This window comes from Anser anser (assembly GCF_964211835.1).
Source record: "Anser anser genome assembly, chromosome: 6".
NCBI classification, from domain to species: Eukaryota; Metazoa; Chordata; class Aves; order Anseriformes; family Anatidae; genus Anser; species Anser anser.
In genome coordinates, this window is record NC_139726.1 from 4,393,026 (window position 1) to 4,411,723 (window position 18,698).

Genomic DNA, 18,698 nt, shown 5'->3' on the forward strand with positions numbered 1-18,698 from the left:
GATTTCACTGAGGCAAGGATTTTATTCCAGGAGCCTTGTCTCCAGTCCTCTGTCTACCCTGCCCTGTGAATGCTGGGCTTTTGTTGATACTCGATCCAAGTCCCAGCTCATAGGGTTAAAGGAAAGTCTGACACAGAGGCAACAATAGCAGTGTTAACGTGACACTGTAGTTACGGTTTTGTCAGCATTTCCATTATAAACTTCTGTTTGCAGCAATTATAAATCAACCATAAAAAAAAAAAAAAAATCGCTGTGAACTAAAACTTGGCATACCAGGGTCCAGGAGGGAATTTTGAGCTTTTGGAAATAATGGCTTCTGATTACCATGGACAGGCATGACATGATGTGCAAATATACACTCTGTGTTGCGCTGGAAAAAAAGCATAACAAGTGTCACCACTCTGTCGCGGCCCAGGGTGTGAGGAGCGAGGGTGTCTCTGACTTTTGGAAAGGCGAGCGAGATTTTATTTTCCCCAGGAACATCTGATTAATGCCCTTAGCTGGTCCCTAATTCTTCCTGTTTATTTTATATCATCCCACGTCAGGGAGACGCGATGGCGGGTTTTTGGGTTTCCAGCAGATCAGACACTCAGCTGGTGTTGATCAGCACAGCCCCACCGAAGTCCAGTGAAGTTAGGTTGACTTACGCCAGCGGGCAGTCTGGCTCCATATCATCTTTCCCCAGAAGGCTGCAGCATTTGCTACCCATTTGGAGCGCCAGTTAGTGTTTGTTTAACTTTGAAAGTCCATTTTGCTGTTACCGATCGAATTCCAGGCGCAGGACGGGCCTAAATTGACTTAAAAGTGGACAACCAGCGCGGACGTGGCTGGGTACTTTTAAGTTGCGGTGCGCATGTATTTATTGTGCTGTATTCCACGTTCTCTTCTGTCAGACAGCAAGACGATGGAGCAGGTGGTACCCGGCCAGCTCAGCACCGCGAGGGCGGCCCAGGGGGCTGTGACCATGGCCCAACCTTTCCCCAAGACGGCGATCCTGTGGGACGGAGCTGGGTCACTATCCCCGGGAGGCCTCGGAGCAGCGCTCCCTCCTGCATCGTCGCCGTGACTCACACAAAGGACGAGACGTTGGCCAGGACGAGGGCTTCCCAACACAGCATTTCCCACCAGCCGCTTTGGAAGGCGAGTCCTCCTTTCTGCATTCAGCTCGGAAATAATTACGATGCCAGAGCAGCTTTGGCTTTCGGTAGTGTTACTAATCACCGAGCGCTAAACGCGAAGCAGCTTCGCAGGAGTGCTCCGGGGTCAGGTTTCGGAGGGCAGACGTCAAAGCGAAGGTGCAGCAAAGTGGAGGTAACTCCTTCGACTGCACGCCGAGCTGGGCGTGCGAGGGAGAAGGAGGAAACTACTCGCTGGGGTTTTTTTAGACGTGACATTTCAGTGATGTACCAACAGAGGAAATTTTGCTTGCAGAATCCTGTGAGCAAAACACTTCTGAGAATGTATGTATACAATTGTTTAAAAAAACACAGGGTTACTGACACAGATGCCAATTTGGTAGGGCATATGGAACATTTACACTTGCCTTTTTCATTCTTTCTTGCTACAGCTGGTACTGATTTAGTATGTGAAATTTTACTAGCAGGAGTGCTAATCAAGACAGAGATTTCTGTGAGGATTTAGTCATTTATGTGGAGGAAAACTATGGGTATCATTAAAAAGTACAAGATCATCGATGAGAGAAACATTATCATTAGCATCCTACATTTTAAAGAGGAAAAAAAAAAGTACTGTATCTCCTGAGCAGCAGTAGCAGAAATTATTTTCTTGAAATGTTCAGTCATGTCACCTCTCGAAGTTTGGGGGAAGAAAAATTTAAATATACTTAAAAAAAAAAAAAAGGCAAATAAACTTACAAACAAAACAACAGCAAGAGTTGTTCCAAGCGGCTTTGTAAGCAGTGTGCTAGCCTGCTCTGTAACATCGAATGGATATGGCTAGGAATGGGATTATATCCAAAAAAAACCATCCAGAGCCTGGATCTGTGTTTGAATCTGAAGTTTCCATTCAAACCCAACTCGGTGATGGCCCTCTGTGTAACCATCGCAGTGTTGGGTCCAGCATTACTCCACAGCTATAATGTGCAGTTTGTCAAAATTCCCTTTTGGTGGTCGGTTTCCTTTTTTTCTTTTCCTTTTCCTTTTTTTTTTTTTTTTTTTTTCCCCAGCAATTGTGATCTGGAATGGAGATGTTCAGACCTTAAATACCAATTCTGGCCAATTTCTGCCGGCGACAAGAAATACTATATTCCATTAAGAAGGCAACGAGCGTGCATTACGTATCCAAAGAGGCGATTTTACATTACACACAGTGTAAAAAATTATGCTCGGGTTTAACTGCCATTTCCTGCCAAGATTATTCCAGTGCAAACAGCAACAGAGCAAGTGCTGTGTGTTAAATATGCTGTACAGGTGGCTGGGTGATACGGGAGACCTGAGCAATAAACGCCGACATCTGCGGCCGGAGGGGGCTGAGCAGCGGTGCGCGTGGTCCCGGCGGAGGGCGGCCAGCTGCCCGCGCCTGCAGCATCGCCGGCCTGCGGGGATGGGTGAGGAGCTCTGGAGAGGGATCCAGGCCCTTTTCCGGCTGCTTTCCCCCCGTGGCTGGGGATTACAGAGGGGACACGACACGAGGAGGATGCTGGGCTGGTCTTCTGGGTGGTGGGTGGCACTCTGAAGTGCCCGTAGATTTGCCGTTCTGCCCAGCGAATAAATAAACGCTGGGATTCATCTCAGCTTCTCAGGCTTCATATCGAGACTCCTAATTGGCAAAATAATGCCAAGCAGGGTGTGGAGAATAAAATCAGGACACATGCATTTCTCAGCTTCCTCCCGAGCACCTCCCTTGCTGGGGCTGACTGTAAATTTTAGGCAGATTCCCAAGTATCACTGAATTCAGCAGGTCTGCTGCAGATGTGAGGGGTCCCTCTGATGTTTGCAGGTAATGCCTTCTCGTGATAACATCTTCATAACTGCAACAACGATTTATCATGTACTTTGGGATCTACCAGGGCTCAAACTTTCAAAGAAGTCCCAGTAAGTTAGGCACTGAACCCCTTTTTCTTTTAGGCACTGAACCTTTTTTTCTTTTTTATTTCCACAACCCTGGATTTCAGCACCTGTGACACAGTTTCCCGATTACTGGTATTTTCCAATATTATGTCTAGGTAGTAGAAAAGCTGAAGTCTTACTGTAGAGCTGACTGGCTCCTGGCTATGACGAGGACAGTTTTCAGCATAAAAGGCTTTTCCCCCAAGCACTAAGCACAAGCATCTCCTGGGGGCAGGGAAGTGGCCGTCGAGTGGGTTAGCTCAAAGCGAGCAAAACTGCAGGGGAAAAGGCGAGCTGGCGTGTGTTGGCTTGAACATTGCCGTGTACCAGAAGTACACACGTCTGTGTGAAAGCAATGCAGAGACTTCACCGGACCGAGGGAGTGGGTCAGCCTCTGGTCCGAAGGCAACGGGGCACCTCGGGGCTGACGCTTGCAGCAGCGGAGCTCCCTTCTCCCGAAACCTCAGGCTTTTGACTTTTGTTATCACCGCTGCCCAAACTTCTCCCCACTGCAGCCGGCAGAAAAAGTCTGATATTGGGTCAGAGCGGGCGTATCGTAGGGCTTGCCTCTGCCTCCCAGCAAGAAAAGAGAGAGAATCGTGACGGCGATTTTATTCTTGTTATTCATCAGAATGGCTGCACCAGCAAAAAAAAAAGCGCAGCACGGCAGTCTGAAGTCTTAGACAGTTTGCGATGTTTAAACATCTTAAGCACTGTTGAGCATTTTCTCTCCATCTCTTGATATGGCACTGCGGTTTTATTTAAGCAATCCCGAAAATCATGGCCAGCTGCACCATCTGCCAGAGATGATGCAGGATGGGTGCCTCCAGCATGTCAGTGCTCAGATGTCATTTAAAAGGGAAATGCTTTCTGCGCTGCGAAGGGGGCAGAGACAAAGAGCGCGGGCGGGCAGCAGGCTGTGCTAAGTGGCAAGAAGAATTGATACCTTTTCTGAGGCCTGACCCGAACATCTGAGTTCCTCCCCTTGGGGTTTCTCACCCCCACATGGCCTTTTTTTTTTTTTTTTTCCCCCTTTTTTTTTTTTCACAGCGGCAGTCTCCTGATGTGGAACAGGTGGCTCGTCCAGGTCACTGGGCGCAGCGGCGGCCCTGAAAGCCACCTCGGTGCGAGGCTGCGGCTGCCAGATAAAGGTCAGTCCCTCGCCGGTCCCCGGCACCTTCCCGGCAGCAGGTGGCCTCCGGGACCATCTCACACGTCCGCCTGACGGAGAAGCCGCGCCGCACCTTTGGGAAACTGTTTGCAGCAGAGCGAGGCGTGATCACAACCAGGCGGAAGGGTGTCGTAGTCGCTGTGCCGTGGACACGAGGGCCAGAGCCTGAATATTCGATTACACGTCAGTCACAGCACATTAGGCAATCTTCCAGTCTGCCAGCTCTGCCCTTCCCAGCTCCAAGCAAAGTGTCGGCAGGAAAGAAGTAGCACAGAGGCGATGCCGGAGCCCGATCCCATCAGAAAAGCCCTTTATCAGCGATTCAGTAGGTCCAGGGGGGTCTCCCCAGCTGTTTGTGCCTGGTGAAGGTGGATGCAAACCGCCCCCGGTGCGGTGCTGCTCACTTTGTCCCTGGCTTTCAAGGTATAAATGTGCATGAAAGCAACAGATGATGCAGCGAGGAATTCGGGAACTGCCATTCCAGCAGCATTACCAAAAATATCCCGCTCTTTCAAATAAGTGGCTATAAAAACACGTCGCTCTGACCGAGCATTTTCTGGACCGTTTTGCTTGCAAATTACTTAGCGAAAATATGTTAGGAGTGGAAGTTGAGAGCTGTGGACAATTTCCCACTTTGTATAAGCCAGAAAAATCCCTTCTCAGCTCCAAGAAGGAAACTACTTTCCAAAATGTCAGCTCATGCAGAAAGTCCCAGTTCAGCTGGAACGAGCCGCTCTGTTTGCGCTCGGCGGTTTCTGGAATAACACAAACCCGCGCACACCCATGCAAGGAAGCACAAGCATGAAAGGATAATGCGGGTAGATTATTCCCGTCGGAGCTCGGGGTTTATTATGGTTTTTGTTAAGCATCCTCCACCTAATAGCCACGGCCACAGGAGAAGTAAATGGTGGCGTTCCCGTTCTGGATCTTCTGCTTCCGCAGCTGAGCTGCGCCTCCTGTTTGGAGACCTTCAAAGTGAATTGGAAATCAAAGGAGACAACGCGGCCGTCACTGGGTGGGACGTTCATAAGCAGAACTTCAGCTTTGTCTACTTTGATTTCGGATTCACTTTGAGCGTTTTTGTGACAGGAGGGGCAGGCATCACAAGGCTCTCGGTGGCAGCATCGCCATTAACTTTTCCAGTGACCGCTACTGTTTAGCTGGAGAGACAGCAGGATTGTGGTGGGTGTCAATGGAAATAACCCTTATGGTGCTTCCAAAGCTTCAAATCTGTCCTCAGGCTCCAAAACTCCAAGAAGTACTTAGAGGGAGAGACTGCCTGTGGAGGGGAGAGGACAGAGTGACGGATGAAACAATAAAAACGACACGGCCGGTACAGGTGGAAGTGGGATGCTGCCGTTTGTGATGTGTTGTGTGTACGACTGTGTCAGAGGGATGGGATCCGGACCCTGCGCTGTGTTACGGGTGCAGGACGAGACCCTGCACGGGGCAGGATGGCTGGGCCATGGAGGTAGGCTGTCTGATGTGAAAGACCACCACCACGAGGAGTTACCTCGTAACTCGTAAGGGCAGCCCTTGGCAGTAGGGTGGGGTGGGAAGGGAACGAGTCCATGATGGGCAGCACTTGGAAAAAATTTACTGCTTTCCCCCTATATCACCCTCTCCTCCTTGACCACGTTTGAAAAGGGCATCTTCAGTGCCGACGGCGGTGTTGTTGCAGACAGAAGGGCCCAGCTGAGAGCAGCCGGTGATGTGTGCCTTACTTTTAAAAAGAAAGATGTGTCTTGACAGCATGCCAAATACCACATCTGCCTCTCTTTGCACCTCCGCGGGTGAAGCTGAGCAGCAAGGTGGCGGAGAGCAGCAAACCTACCCATTAACTGTGTGAGGGCCGCTCTCTCCTTTTCTGCCCGACAGCTGTAGGAGATCCTCGGCCTGGGAGGACCTCCCCAAAGCCCCATCTGCAACACCTGGGGGAGAGGCACAGCTGCCAGCTCCCTGCCGCGGGGCCAGGAGGCACCACAGCTACCACCACAGGTGGGCTGGGAAGAAGCTAGGGAAATATATTGAGCCCTTTTAAGTGTTTTCTTTTTCTTTAAACTCTCTTCCATTGGTGTTTTTTTTTCTTCTTCATGATGGACCTCTGTTGGGGAATGTCGATGAGGCCACGCAAGCCGTGATGATCGTTGAGTTGGCTTTCCCTTCAGGTGCTGAAGCTGTGTCCTGGCTAACCAGGTAAGTCCATCTTGCTTTATCCGATTAGGTCTGAGGATCTGGGGGTTGTGTCTCTGGTGTTCTATTTTTAATTGCCGATCATAATAATATTAACTCATAACTTGATGGCCTGCAGGTTTCTCGTTGGGAATATTTTGCCTGCGACACCGAGTTTATGTTTGGTATGCAGCGCATTGCCATTGTGTAAATTTTATGAACAACTTCTATTATCTTTGAAACCACATGAACAACAAACAGTTATAATTATGGCTGAGGATGCTATAGTGTTTCAAATGTGCCTACAGTAGTGGTATTACAATGAAAGCGCTCTGCTTGCCTGCAGCTTTTGCTGTGTTCAATGACATCACAATTATGCTGTATTTGAGCTAAAACTTCTGTCCTTAAACAGAAACAGCTTGTGTGAAACCTCTTAGGTTTTCCTTCTCATTTCTTTTGATTGTTCCTGGACTAAAATGGGTTGAAAGAGTGAATATGGTAGGGCTGCGCATTTTTACAGGCTTTGTGTCTGGGTGTGCTGCTAAGAAGTTGTAGGTAGTTCGTGTTGTTGTGTTTGGAAAATGAATGAATGTTATTTAAAACCTCCGAGCAGGCATCTGCTACTTGTCAAGTGGTGATCTTCTGGTCCTGGGGTATGTTGGCAACCCTGTGATTTGTGATAATGGAATTATGGAAAAACAAAGGCGTGACATTGTGACCGTGTGACACTGTGACCGTGTAAAACAAAGCTTTAGTTTCATAAGTAAACGCACTTTTTGGGTGAAATATCCGAGTGTGTGTCTTCCAGCACAGCGCTGGATGTTAACGTACCTGAGCCAGCTCTGGCTGGCAGACAGCTGCAGCCCACATCGCAGTGGCAGGACAGACGTGTTCACGAGCTGAAAAGCTGCCCGTGCACATATACTACTTCCTTTTCATTAAATTGTTTCTATTCTGTTATATTCTGGTGTCTGACGAGGGCCTTCGTGGCCCCAGACCCGAGCGAATTGTTGCCTCTGGGTGCCGTAGCCCCCTGCCTCCTGCTGGGAAGCTGCGGAGCTGCTGGTGGCTCTGCAGCACTCCGAGCACGTCTTCCAGCCCGTAGTCAGAGATGTTTCTTATGACTGCTAAGAACCATGGTAACATCCAAAAATACCTGTGGTGGCCTGCAAAACTGGCTGAAGAGTAAGGCGAGAATTTCCCAATAAATATCTTATTATTATATTAAAAATATTTCTTTCATGTAAGACTTAGCTTAACTAACTCTGCAAATTGAATGTGGCATCTTTCTAATGCTTCTCTGAGTCTCTGTGATTGTTTTCATTATTGTTATTATTGTAACTGTTACTAGAATGAAATTATTTACCCACGGAACTAAATGAATATTTTTATTGATATTCAGCTCCCGCCTGCATTAGACCGGTACGCTGCATCCACAAAATTCCCATCCCCTCCGGCACTGCAGGTTTCTGTGTCACTGGGAGTGGCTATGAGAGCTGCTCCCATTGTTTGCCGTGCTGGGGATGCGTGAGGGGCAGATCAGAGAAAGTGGAAAATGGCCTTTAAGAGGTCCTGTGCCCATCAGCTCACTGCTGCTCGCTTCATAGGATTGAGCTGCGCTGGGCCTTTCTGCTGGGTGCTTGAGTGCTGTCTGCCCAACACATGTGCCTGAGGGCTGTCCCACTTCAGCAGGCTCTTTGCCATGAGGGGACACCTCATAATCCTTTAAAAAAAAAACAACAACAAACCCACAAAATAAAAAAAAACCACCTCTTCAGGCTCTCTGTAGCACAGCCGGCTCCATGGCCATTGGTGCTCAAGAAGTCATGGTCGTGTTTTAGGATCTTTCCCCTTTTGTTTGCATTTGGTGAATATTCTTGGCCTGGCTAGCGCTGAAATAGCCCGCTGACAGCGGGGTGATGGTGTAGCCGTTGGGTGGCGGGGTGCTGACCAGTAGGGCCATGAGTAAAAGTCAATGAAGCGCGTAAGCAGTGGAGCACATAATGACCAGCAAGTCCGCGGCAATCCTCCTCTAGCACACGGACAGATGTGGTTAAATTGTACGTGGGAGAGCCAGGGGAACTAACTTTTGGTGCTGGGTTGGCCCCCGACTCATTCGTGACCTTGGGACAGCGGCTTTAGCACCGATGGCTTTGCTGTTTTCCTGTTCGGGAGGAAGGGGGAAGGTAAGTGTCAGGGGAGGGGGCGGCCGCATCCTGATTTACGAGTGGTCGTAAGGCTCGTGTCCAAGATCCTAATGGGAGACTCTTTAGAGAAGTGCGGGGAGTCGGGCAGGTGCTTGGTTGGAGTAAATCAGCGTAGTTCAATTAAAATCAATAGATGTATCCCATCTGGAGCGATAAAGGCTTTCCCATCAGTTAAAGCACTGGCCCTTAGTACGTAAAAGGAGCTGGGGATGCTGCTCCTTCTCTCCCAGGAAAGGTTGCACCTGAGGACATGCATTCATAACAAAAGCCCTTGGCCTATGGGATTTCTTACCCACAACAAGGATGTGCAGAGGTGAATCACAGGGCAGTTTTATTTAGGAAACGTGGAGAATGAATTACAACCTTTCACGTTACCTTTGACTCTTTGGCAAGGACAAATTAAAATTGGCAACCTTCTCTCTAGCAATATAAAATCATTAACATCTGCATCACTTCTGTTGGTAAATATATAAACCAGATCAAGTAAAACTGATATAAAAATGTAACATAGGCCTGGCTCTGGTTGCGAGCAACCTCTGGAATAGGTGCTTATGTTGGCATTGGTCTGTGGCTCGTGCTAATTTTGTTAAACTCCTGCAGTTGACCTGATTCAACCCCTAGCCTGGATGTTCTGGATGTTTAAAACAATATTTTGCCACCCGTTTGCAGAGGTGAAACAAGCTAACATAAACCAAATTTACAGTAATTTAAGTGTACGCAGAAAAATTTAAAATTTAAAGCATTTTAAACCATTTCAATTAAAAGAAAAAGCACAGCCTAATTCAAGGAACTTTTGCTTAGACCAGGCCTTCGTTTCCAAAATCTGTACTGTAATATCACACAATAGACTGAGGTGCTGATTATGCCACAGATAATGTAGTTGTTAATGATCAAGTTAATGTTAAAAGCCATTACTGCTCATTGACATAATTCTCAGAACATTATACTGGAGAAGTGCACCTTTTGTGTAGCAACAAAATGACAAAATGGAAATGTTAAAAGTTGAGTGCCTGAATAATAGCCTGTGAAATCATTTAGACAAGATCATTGTTGTTGCCATTGTGAAAGAACCAGAGAGTGACAGAATGAGAGACAAAAAAAAAAAAAAGAAAGAAAGAAGAAAAAGAACCACCACCAAAAGGGGAGAAATAAAGAAAAGCGTACACCAGAGTGTCTTTCCCGAAGCAGGATGTGAGGTGGAGAGAATTCCTGCTCCTCTGCCTCTCCCACTGGGAGGGTCCTGGTCTGACAGCAGAGCACCCTCCTCTGGCAGCTCGCCCAAAGCGAGAGCCTTCGGGACGGGACAGCATCGCCCCAGCACCAGGGTGGGAAACTCCGTCAAACACACAAAGTGTGTTCTTGTCAGTTTGCCAGGAAAAATCTAGGACGGCGGCCCCGGAGTTACGTAAAAAACGTCGATCGGGGATGCTTTTGCTGTTTGGCCCCCAGATTGGGTCACCGGCCACGGTGGCTGCCCGTGTGCTGCCCACGAGCATCCTTTACCTTAGGCCACGAGGATTTGCAGCTCGCGTTGTAATGCCCTCTGAGCCACGTGCCACCCATGGGCATCCCTTTGCCTCTCTGGGCTTTAATAAAGCGGGGAAGGAGCAGGGAGTTGTAGTAATGGGCTGAGCAGCAGACAGCCTATTAAACGCCTGCAGTGGAGGGACACTTTACTGAGCAATATACTGCGCAACAAGCCTGTGTTAAAACATTGACCCACAACATTTGGTCCATAAAAATAGTTACATTCACGGGGACTCCTGGCAGTGATAGTTTTAATGCAGGTCTGTGTCATGGCATAAAATAAATGACTTCCGACATTACAGTAAATACTTAAAAGCTCCGCTGAAAACCTTTCTGTGTAAAGCGGCGAGCACGGCACAACTACCTGTAGGTAACGGTGGCGTTGCTTTTAGCCACCCACAGTGATCTGCTTTTATGCAAAAACAGCCTTCAGCCCAAAGCCAGTCCCTCCCCAGCCCTCCTTGCTTAATGGGGTTGGGCAAACGGTCGTGGAAAGGCGTCGAAGGATACTGACTGTATTGTGTTTTCATTTTGGATATCCTACAAATGGGGCTTTCTGCTCTGATAAAGGCCTACCTGTATAGCAAAGGGGACTTCAAATTTCACTTTACTTGCTTAACATCTCTCATCCCCAACATATCAGAAATATTTTGCAGCCTTTGGCTAGGTTTCTGTGTGTAAGAGCTGTTGCCTAATAAATTTGGAGACACATCGGCTACAGGATGTGGTGGCATCTTTTGCAGTGTGCCAGCGTTTCTCCAGCACAGGCCATTTTTGACCATTTTTTGTTTTCAGGTGAGGAGTTCGAAATACAAGAACACCCTTCTCAAATAAAGCATTTCTCCAGCAAGGCTGCCAGCCCACCCTCCAGCCTTCACCCTTTTCCTCTCTTTAACGCATTAACTTTCCAGGAGGGCTTTGATTCTCCTCCTCTTAATGTTCCTGTAAGCTCCCACAAAAGCATCCAGTATATTCTCTGCCTCCAGTAACCGTCTTTCTCAGGATATCTTACTACAGGGTCTGCTACTCTTGGCACCCTCTTCCTATGACCCCAGCCACTACTGAATTAAATCTCTTCCATGGTTTGGCTATGAATTGCAGCCTAAAGTCCATAACTAAACTGTGCATGATATTGGAATTCAGCAGGAGCTGCGGCCAGCGATTAGGAATGGTAGACCCTGCCACTTTATCTGTCATGACAGGATGGAAATTTTAGGGAAGGAAAATTACTGGCAGGTCACAGTTTGGAAGGAAGGTAGCACCAGTACAGGGCTTCTGTTTCTGCTGTGCTCGTTGCTGTAGTGTGAAGGATTGCGTAGTTCTTTGGGACAAGTTAGAGCCTCAAAGAAGGGGTTAAACTTCTACTTCCTCTTGCTGTGCAGATATGGATTTATTATTTATTAATTTAGTATAATTATTATTTATTTTATTATTTATTCTCCCTCTCCAATGGAAGGGGAGAAATGTTGCCAGCCTCTGAATGCAGAAGTAAGTTCACTCTGCCCTGATAACCAAAATCTGCACTATATCTGGCTAATTTTGCTACCTCCAGAAGCAGTTCACTAAACCACCTGGATCCACGAGCAAGTACCATTCTGTGCACTCTTAAATGAGCAGTATTCAGTAGGAGGGAAATTTATTGCTTCTGCCAGTTTTCCCATTTCTTGCCATTTCTTTACCTAACTTTGAGCTAAAGCCAGCTGGTCTTCACCTAGATATTTGTTTCTCTCAGACAGTAATCAGTTGAACAATATTGCAGCTCCTCAGGTGGAGCTGGGACTCATAAGACCACTGCTGTCACTGAAGCCCGTGGTTTACCAGATGCACCCCTCTTGGTCTCATCCATCTGCTGGATTAGAGATGAGATGCAGCTGATCCTGAGCAGGTTCACCAGACTATAATGTGGAAGAGATAACGAGCATTTAACATGCAGGGATCTATCCTTGAAAAATGCTCAAACCTGCCTTTTTTTTTTTTTTTTTTCCTTCCTCTCCTTTCTGTCTGGTTTGAAAGGCCTCTGGGCAGTTTAATTGTAACTACTTACCCCTTCAGCTAGGGAAGCAACCTTAGTTTGGGTTAAAAAGCCAGTTGGCAGGGCCCAGGGGTGTAGGTAGAGGTTAGGGGCTTTGTGAGCCTGATTGGTGCCGTTCCTTCCAGTAGCCTCCTTTTGAAAAGGGAGAACTTGTAATAAAGTGGTTAAAATATTATGTGTAGAGAGATGGTTTTCGAAAACATTGTCTGAGCTGTGGCAATTCAAGGTGAGGGAGCAGATGATGTTTTGAAGGGGAAACGGTGAAGGAAATTAAAGACACTGAGAACTGCTGCACAGCTGTGCAGATGGGGAGAGGCAAGGTGCAAGTAAGGCAAGGCTGGAAAGCCAGCATGGGAAAATATTAAATAGTTTGAATATGCGTGCTATGTGAAATCCCAAACATCTTTTCAGTGCATGCGTCTGCATGGCTTGTCCATGTCAGAGCCTTTAAGGTCTGGGTAGAATAAACAAAACCACTTTTGTTCCTTTTCCCATTTCAGTCAGTAGTTTCTTGAAATGTGTTCAGGTGGAAAATACCAGAAATCATCCTACCTGTGCGCACTGTTATCTAATTAATGCTCTGTCCTTCATTGCTGCTAGAAGGCCAACATGTTTCCTTCAAAGAGATTAGTTACAAAGAACTGGGAGCTGCACAAAATATTTCAAGGAAATGAAACCCAGTCAGGAAAAAGGAACTCTTTCTCTTCATCCTACTCCCCCCAACTTGATTAGTATCAGCTTTAACCAAAGAAATGTCCCTTGAGTGGAGGACCTGAGTCCCATGTGTCACCCCAAGAGAAATTTAGGTCTGAACCCAGGATTTTATAGAGAAAGTGCTGATACAGCTGCCACACGGCGCAGCTTTATGAATGGGGTGTTGATAAGCGCCGTGAGCAGCCATCATATCGGAATTACAGTGCAAACCAGGCATGTGCACAGGTCACTGCCTTTTATGAACACATGTTCCCAGATCTTATGACAAATAGGAAAGTAGCCCATTTTGACCTTTGAAGCCTGTTGCAAAGTCATTGCTGAGCTATTATTTGAGTAGCTTGAGGTAGAATAATGTTCAACTCAGCTTCCTGGAGCTGCATTTGAAATGCAATTAATTGACTGCTGTTAGTTGTCAATTAACATTTATTATCAATTAGTTCATCAAATTGATTAGTTGGCAGGACCTTAAAGCCTAAATGCACTCCTTTCCATTATAAATATGTCTATAAGAGTAAAAGCTACTCACTAATTGATGTCAAACTGAAATTGCTTATGTTGGTCAAGAGACAGAGCACATTGTTTTTTAAATCTATATTAAATTAATTTTGCAGCAAATACATCAGTAGTACATTATTTTAAAACACTATCTTCAGTGCACGTGACTTTGTGTGCATCTCTGGCAACCCTTACAGTGTACAGGTATAATATGGGAATTGTAGGTAGGCTTTTTCCTTGTTTGAGAAGCGATGCTGTTTCAGACAATCAGACTAATTTTTCATTAGTCTACCCTCTAAAATGGCTTGTAGCAAAATGTATGGCACGAAAGCCATTTGGCTTTAGCAGACTTACTGCAAAACTGCATTTCTCCCTTTCTCCCCTCTCTCACTTTAGGCCTGTCCAAAATTTGAGGGGCCATTCTCGTCCCATAGGCACTAAGTAGGATTATTCAGGAACTTCTCTTTGTGACCAAAACAGAACACAAAAAATAGTTGAGTATTTATATATATATATAAAAAAAAGAGCAATGGGAATGTTATTTTCAGTACTTTATTCTTGCAAACTAGTAAACCGTTCCTATGTTTGTGACAGCCTTATCAAAGAGATGAGAAAAGAGATGTCTGGGTTAGTTTTACAGTTTAAAATGCAATAGTTGTCTTGACTTCAGCAATTTGCTCTTAATCCTAGGGCTGAGGAGCTGAAAAAAAAATCCCGAAAAGTATCCCTTTAACTTTTTGCACGCACAGAATACCTGAGAGGGGGTTATTCATTTTCACTGCCTTTGTGCAAGACGATTATTCCTGCACCCCCCCAAAACTGTGACCTAAATATGGCTGAAAGACACAACATGTGACCTGCTTAGTGCTGCCTGTCATGGCCTGGAGCCACAGCAGGAACTCTATTAGTGGGAACAGCACAGATGCTACCAGATGGCCAACATATTGTCCAGAGATGACCCATGTATAATTGCAGAAAGTTCAATACATTCAGGTTTTGAATTTAATTGCATTGACCACCTTAGCTACTGCTGCAACACAATTTAATTTATTTAAGGTGGAAACTTGCTTTCAGAAGGAGAATCGTTATGCTTTTAATATTGCATTTGTGTTTTGCTAACTGTAGGAACATGAGCTCTGTGCATGCTAACAGATGTTTACAGAGGTCAGACTACCTGAATGCGGTTCAAGCAATTCAAGCAATGAGGGAACAATACAAGATTTTTTTCCCATTCACTTCCTGCAGTTTATTTAGATCAAGTTCCATGGGACCAAATCTGGCAGTCTTGACTCAGGCAAATAGCCCACTGGAGACAGTAAAAATAAACAAAAGGACTCCTTTAAATATTTGAGCATGAGGGGCTTGCTTGATTAGTGACTGCGTAACAAGCTGCTTAATTTTTATCTTTCAAAGATGCATTTTAGACAGCACAAATTACCTACTAAATCTTCAGACAGCGAAGTAAAATCTTTTATTCCATTTCTCGCCTGCATACCATGGCTATACTGTGTCAGCACAGCCCTCCTGATACCAGGAGCCTCCTGGATCAGATTTAGGGCCAGGCCCCAGCCAGCCATTCCCATGTAGCATAGGACTGGGCTCCTTTCTCAGCCCCACACAGTGCCTCTGCTACCTTGAGCTGTAATATATTAATTTGGGGTGGCTTTTATTTGTTTCTCTACTTCCGAAAGTCCAGTCTTGATGTGGCTGGGTTGCAGTCTGCTGCAGTAGCGCTTTTTGAGCGTGACTACGTATACGTAGTGTGTGCCCATGAGCATGGCAGGAGACTGGAACATGGCTGCTCTTCAGGACCCCAAAGTCCAGCTGCGGGTAAAAGGGAGCACATAGGCCTCCAAAGGAGCAAGTGAAAGGAGACGACATGCTGCAAGGTGCCAGGAGGGCAGGTAACTGTGAGAAGGGGATTGCACGTGGGGCTGTTACTTCCCTCTGCTGCCTTTTGAGGAGGTTCTGGCACAAGTGACCGTGTTAACAGATTTCCTCTGGGGTCTTGGGGGTCTGATTGAGGTGGGCATGGTGGGCTGGTGGGTATGAGCTCTTGTGGGTACACTGGGAGCTTCCCTGAGGTGGAGCTGGGAGCAAACCCAGTGCAGGCGCTTCACTGTGAAACACTGGGCAAACTGTGTACTCTCAGTGGGCCTGATCAAAGGGCTGTGCAAGGCCATAAGTTTTTGTTGTTGTTGTTGAATGTGGTAGCCTTTCAATGGGGCTTTATAAGCCTCGGTCCCTGCGTATGGATAAAATATTAATAACGCTCCCTTTCTATCTCTACCTATCCCTGTATTCCATTTTCTATTTCTACCTCTCCTCACTTCCCTTGTTTTGCTATATTGGCTACCTAGGCCGTAAGCTTTCATTGCAAGATATTAAAATGTGTATTTATGTAACATTGAAGGAGAACAGCCTAGACTAGCTTGGCCTGTATAGGCCCTATAAAATCCTAAACATTGGGAACTTTATTACATTTTTTTTTTCCTTTGAGTATGCCATAGTCTGCTGAGTTATGTTCATTACATTAAGCCATTTGTAAACTTCCAGTAGGAATATTCACAGAAGTGGTCAATCCTCAATAGATGTTTTAAAATCTAATGTTTTTATGGTGTGTGTGTGTGTGTAATATAAAAAGATAAGTTGGTGATGAGGGATGGCTACAAACCATAACATGTGGTTCTGCATCCAAATTGTAAAGGGATGTGTGGGCTCCTGGCCCAAGGATAAATGAGAAGGCCTCATCTCACAGTTTGGCTACAGCCCCCTCTTTCCCTAAATGTAGTGGTCAAGGTCTTAATTTGTGTTCATCACTACCAATATATCAGACTGATTTCCTTCATGTGCAAGAAGGAATCCTTTTTATGTATCAGAACCTTCACAATGAAGACTTATCGTTTTAGGGATAGTGAAGTGGGTGAATATTGCTCTTTTTTTCTTCCTTTTTTTTTTTCTTCCTTCTATGCTGTCTCTAATCAAATGTAATCACCGCAGCATGTGTTATTGATTTTGTAATTGCTTCTTGAATGGTTTGGGCCCCAAGACTGCTACACTTTGTGAGGATGTCATTTGGGTTATATATATAAGCTAATGGATGATGTATCTTTTTATTAGGAAAGCCCTCTAATATCTCAGTTAAAGATGAAAGACTTCTCCCAGAAGGCCTGGTTGGTAACGCTTTTCAGTGTGACTAGACAGCAGTCTTTCACTACTACTTCCTTTGTAAAATTTTTCTTCAAATGCTTTTCTTGATCAAACTACTGTAAAACAACGAGACCAAAGGTATTGGCATTGTCTGTGTAAATACTGTGCTTCTAGCATCAGAGCTGGAGCATGTGGTTTGTCTTCATGCCTCAAAAAATGGTTGCTACTGTACTGTGTGTGCCCAAAACAGAGCCATTGTTTCTGGGAACTAGTTGAGTATCACCTAATGTACGGATGAAAATGTTCCTGTGTATAACCAGGGTCACAAGGGGAAGAGGATAAAGGAAGGGGAGGCTGTGCAGGCATTGGATATCTGATGGGTACAAAGAGTAGCCCTGTGTGAAGGGAGCCAGTTGCTTCTTGGATAAGGTGGGATTTAGATTATCTTGTGTGACTTCTTCTAACAAAATGTCATTTTCACCAACCAGAAAATCCATCTTGAGGTGTCAGTGAAGCATGAAGTGCAGCTGGGACTCAAATTTATGAAATGCCTGAAGTCTTACAGTGGGGTTTGAATGCCAAAACAGGGCTGGAATTGGCATATAGGGAATCCTGAGGAGAGGTACTGCCCAGCTTCGATGTCCTCTCCCCCCACAGCACTGTGTTGTCGTAGTTTTTTGAGATGGTTGATCTGATCTGATGGCTCACTACTGCCAGGAAAAGTTGGTCCTGCCACCCTGCCTGCTTTGCGCGCTCCCATATTCTTTCTGCATGAGGTCTGGTACTTATCCAACCTCTTGGTGGTCTGGTTCAGCATGCTCAGCTATGAGAAAAGCAACCCAGCAAGGAGGGTTAGAAACGTGCAGCTGTGACTAGGAGCTAACAGAGTAAAACCTCTAGCAGAAGCAGTCTACGAGGGCTCAGCTGTCTTGGGAAGCCTCATGCTATTGATATCCCTGTGGTCTTAGCTTTCTTTTTTAGAGTATTTCATGGGAAGGCTTAAGGCCACCCTTCTGGAGGTGTGAATTAACACAGAGCTCTGGTCTTAAGAGAGGCTGTACTGTTTTTCCTGCTTCAAACACCTGGAACATCCTTTTTATCTTTTATCTTAGTCAGAGGGAATGAGAGCGAGCTCACCTGACTTTAGATGTCTAGATAAGAGCTAGTCATTTTGGGCTTCCTTTAAGCAGGAGGGCGTAGATCCTTTAAAATGCAGTTCATCTGGCACGTTTTTATATCTGCTTTCGGATGAGGTTAATCCCACATTAATGGCATCTCTTTTTCTAGCCTGAATGTGAGAAGAGCCTGGCTCAGATGTCTGCAAGATAGACATCTGCATTTGGTCACATAAATCCCACCCGTAGAGCCTCTGCACTAATGTGAAGAACCAAGATGAATGGCTTCAATTAATAACAACAATAATAATTTAGACTCTATAGTCTAAATATAGAAAATAATTTCTGATTTTTTTTTTTTTTCAGATGTGGGCCAGATCTTTCCTAGGTATTGTTCAGGTTGTCTCCGATTCAGTGGGGCTTATGTTGATCAGTTGGTTGCAATGGTCGGGAGCAGTGACGGTATCTCCTTTAGGCAAGCCAAACTAATATACTCTTCCTGAAGGTACAGACTGATAGAAATAAAAGGAGGATTTTCAAGGTGAGGGCTTGTTTTTTTTTTTTTTCTTTCAAATGGTATCAGTAAAGCAATACCTCTATTGAAGATGTCCTTTTTTAAAAGCACGATAGCTGCAACTTTCTGGAACTACTTGTGACCCCCCAAACATACTCTTTATTAGTGTTTCTCATTCTGCTAAGGCTGAATCAAACAAATGAAACTAATTACTCTTGAAGTTGGGTATTGCCTTCTTCAGCTTTATGAGCCTATTTTTCTGAAATTAGAAATTGCCTAACTGTGTGGAATGTTTCCAGCAAAACTGCTTCCTACAGCCACAATTTTTACAGTCACATAAGTGCTTTGTAGGCTACCTTCGGGTAGGCAGCAGTGACATCCAGTGGCCAGTGACCTGATCACAGGTCTTCTTCTAGAGCCAAACTGCCCTGTCTCACCTGGGATGTGTCTCGGCTAGTTGTGTGTGACCCCATTTCAGCTTAATACACTTGTTCTTATTCCACCGGGCTGTTTATTTTTTCATTTATTTTCAG

General features: G+C 45.7%; 1 protein-coding gene across 2 annotated transcripts in view; it reads left to right on the plus strand.

The window, feature by feature from the left end:
- Nucleotides 1-18,698, plus strand: part of GTDC1 (glycosyltransferase like domain containing 1) — a 290,802-nt gene that overhangs the window by 204,920 nt on the left and 67,184 nt on the right. For both annotated transcript variants that reach the window (XR_014586037.1, XR_014586038.1), the window contains one exon: nt 894-6,435. The gene's annotated coding sequence lies outside the window, so the exon portion shown is untranslated. The remainder of the gene's footprint in view (nt 1-893; nt 6,436-18,698) is intronic.